At 51.6% G+C, this 3,803-nt stretch overlaps 1 pseudogene; it reads right to left on the bottom strand.

The window, feature by feature from the left end:
- Positions 1-2,958: 2,958 nt before the first annotated feature.
- LOC105553092 lies at positions 2,959-3,451 on the bottom strand (annotated as a pseudogene).
- Positions 3,452-3,803: the final 352 nt, after the last annotated feature.

Genomic DNA, 3,803 nt, shown 5'->3' on the forward strand with positions numbered 1-3,803 from the left:
TGCCACCACGCCCGACTATTAGTGGAGACGAAGTTTCACTATGTTGGCCAGGCTGGTCTCGAACTCCTGACCTCAGGTGTGAGCCACCGTGCCCGGCCCTTTTTGTTTTTTTAAGGCCGTGTTTTGCTCTGTCACCCAGGCTAGAGTGCAATGTCGTGGCTCACTGCAACTTCCACCCCCGGGTTCAAGTGATTCTCCTGCTTTAGCCTCCCGAGTAGCTGGGATTATAGGCATGCACTACCACGCCTGGCTAATTTTTGTATTTTTGGTAGAGATGGGGTCTCACCGTGTTGGCCGGGCTGGTCTTGAACTCTTGACCTCAGGTGATCCACCCCTCTAGGCCTCCTAAAGCGCTAGGATTACAGGCGTGAGCTACTGCACCCAGCTGAGGCAGAGTTTTTGTGTGAGAGAGAAACAAACTTCTCTCTTGCTTAAGCCACTGTTTCGAATTGTTGTTCCATCCAAACCTAATCTTTTTTATCTTTTTTTTTTTGAGGCGGAGTCTCGCTCTGTCCTCCAGGCTGCAGTGCAGTGACGCAATCTCGGCTCACTGCAAGCTCCACCTCCCGAGTTCCCGCCATTCTCTTGCCTCAGCCTCCTGAGTAGCTGGGACTACAGGCGCCCGCCACCGCGCCTGGCTAATTTTTTGTATTTTTAGTAGAGACGGGGTTTCACCGTGTTAGTCAGGATGGTCTCGATCTCCTGACCTTGTGATCCGCCCGCCTCGGCCTCCCAAAGTGCTGGGATTACAGGCGTGAGCCACCGCGCCCGGCCTTTTTTTTTTTTTTTTTTAAGATAGAGTCTCACTCTGTGGTCCAGACTGGAGTGCAGTGGCGCAATCTTGGCTCACTGCAACCTCTGCCTCCCGGGTTCATGCCATTCTCCTGCCTCGCCTCCCAAATAGCTGGGACTACAGGTGCCCGCCACCACGCCTGGCTAATTTTTTGTATTTTCAGTAGAGACTGGGTTTTACCGTGTGTTAGCCAGGATGGTCTCAATCTCCTGACCTCGTGATCCGCCCACCTCAGCCTCCCAAAGTGCTGAGATTACAGACGTGAGCCACCTCACCCGGCCCCAAACCTAATATTAAATAATCATGGAGCCAAAGGAGGGAGCAAAGGCTAGATGTGAAGGCGGGTCCCAGGTGTTGAAAATGCAGGGCTCCAGGAGTCTGTAGGGAGCCAAAGGCAAGCTCCAAGGCAAGAGCCAGCAGGTGGGGCCACCCTGGGGCGGCAGAAGTCATCTGGTCTGGAGGGTTTTCAGGGCACTAGGAAGAATATAAAGGGTCAGAAGCTGCAGGCAGGTTGGGGAGGGTGCAGAAGGACTAGAAGGGACCAAGAAGAGCCAGCTCTGCCACCCTTCACCCCTTCCCTCTCCCACCCAGGCACGGACCCAAGGCCAGCAGAGCTGGATGCAGATGTTTAACATGAATCCATTTTTGAGTTCTTATTTCTGTCGAGGATGGGAAATTCTGATTGCTGACCTGAGACTGGATTGGCCACTTAAATGCCCACAGCCCTAGAGGAGACCAGAGCCAGCAGTTGAGACCTGAGATACACAGCATTCTTACCACCTTAGGGCAGAAAGTTCCACCCACTTCATTCATTCATCCACCCAACAAACATCTACTGAGCATCCACTGTGTGCCCCCAACCATTCTAGGTGCTGGGGATGGGACAGTAAGCAAAGGACCAAAAATCCCTTCCCTGGGGATCGCCTGTGCTAATGGGAGACATGGACGCTAAACAGGATACATAAGAAAAAGATAACATTGGCAGGGTGCGGTGGCTCACACCTGTAATCCCAGCACTTTGGGAGGCTGAGGTGGGTGGATTATTTGAGGTCAGGAGCTCGAGATCAGCCTGGCCAACACGGTGAAACCCCGTCACTACTAAAAATACAAAAATACGCCGGGCATGGTGGTGGGCGCCTGTAATCCCAGCTACTTGGGAGGCTGAGGCAGAACTGCTTGAACCTGGGAGGCGGAGGTTGCACTCCAGCTTGGGTGACAGAGCGAGACTCCGTCTCAAAAAATGTGTGTGTGTGTGTGTGTGTGTGTGTGTGTGTGTGTGTATAGTAATGTAGTGGTCAGTACAAAGGAAATAAAGCTGAGAAGGGACAGGAAAGAAAGGGGTAAATTTCTGCTAGGGCAGCTGGGGAAAGCCTCACGAAAAGACAGCATTTCTGTAAGGACTTTTTAAAATGTTAGGAGGGCACAGGAGACAAAACAGCAGTGTGATGGCTCAAGGATGTCAGTAAATAGAATAAATAAATAACAATAAAAATAAATAAGTGGCGAGGTGTGGTGGCTCATGCTTGTGATCCCAGCACTTTGGGAGGCCAAGGCTAGCGGATCAATTGAGCCCAGGAGTCCCAGGCCAGCCTGGGCAACATGGCAAGACCCTCATCTCTACAAATATATATATACACACACACATATATATATATATATTTTTTGTTTTGAGATAGAGTCTCCCTCTGTCGCCCAGGTTGGCGTGCAGTGGCACAATCTCAGCTCACTGCAACCTCCACCTCCTGAGTTCAAGCGATTCTCCTGAGTAGCTGGGATTACAAGCATGTGCCACCATGCCCAGCTAATTTTTGTATTTTTTAGTAGAGATGGGGTTTCACCATGTTGGCCAGGCTGGTCTCGAACTGCTGACCTCAGGTGATCTGCCTGCCTCGGCCTCCCAAAGTGCTGGGATTACAGGCATAAGCCACCATGCCGGGCCTTACAAATGATTTATTTTTATTTAGTTAGTTAGTTTTTATTTCATATTCATAAGCTTAATTCTGCAATCCAGCTAGGCATGGAAAGGAACAAGGAAAACATGGAACCCAAAGGGAACTGAGCGAGAGCACAAAGATTCTAGGATACTGTGAGCAAATGGGGTGGAGGGTGCTCTCCTGAGCTACAGAAGGAATGGGCTGGTGGTTAAGATAAAACACAAGTCAAACTCATGAGAGCTGTCCACAGTCAGCAATGCTAATCTTGCTGGTCTTGCCATTCCTGGACCCAAAGCGCTCCATGGCCTCCGCAATATTCATGCCTTCTTTCACCTTGCCAAAGACCACACGCTTGCCATCCAACCACTCAGTCTTGGCAGTGCAGATGAAAAACCGGGAACTGTTTGTGTTGGGTCCAGCATTTGCCAGGGACGAGATGCCAGGACTGTACGCTTCAGGAAGTAGTTCTCCTCATCCCATTTCTCTCTGCAGATGAACTTGCCACCAGTGTCATTATGGCGTGTGAAGCCACCACCCTGACCCATAAACCCTGGAATAATTCTGTGAAAGCAGGAACCCTTATAACCAAACCCTTTATCTCCAGTGCTCAGAGCATGAAAGTGTTCTGCTGTCTTTGGAAACCTGTCTGCAAAAGCTCGAAGGCGACACGGCCCAAGGGCTCGCCGTCAGTGGCGATATTGAAGAACATGGTGGGGTTGACCATGGCTGATAGTTACTGGGTACAAACAGATACGTGCACCCATGTGTGTCTGACATGAGCAGTGGCCCCACAATCCGATGGCCAGGGAGAGGTGTCTGGAACAGACTGGAGCGAGGCAGGATTGGCCTCTCAGCCCGGCCCCTGTCTTTGAGCATGGCCAAGAATGGGGCCGCCAGCTGCCAGATCTAAGCAGGGTCAGCAACACTCAGGCTGGATGGTGCTATCAGGGAAGGACGACGGGGCCTGAGGTTGTAGTCTCTGGGCCTGGCCCTGTGGCATCACAGGCTGCAGACAGCACAGGGGGACTGTGGGCCTTCCACTTCCTGCCCCACCCTGGCCCACCACCTCAGCTGCT

Source organism: Mandrillus leucophaeus, unplaced genomic scaffold (genome assembly GCF_000951045.1).
Source record: "Mandrillus leucophaeus isolate KB7577 unplaced genomic scaffold, Mleu.le_1.0 Scaffold58, whole genome shotgun sequence".
In the NCBI taxonomy this organism is placed as follows: Eukaryota; Metazoa; Chordata; class Mammalia; order Primates; family Cercopithecidae; genus Mandrillus; species Mandrillus leucophaeus.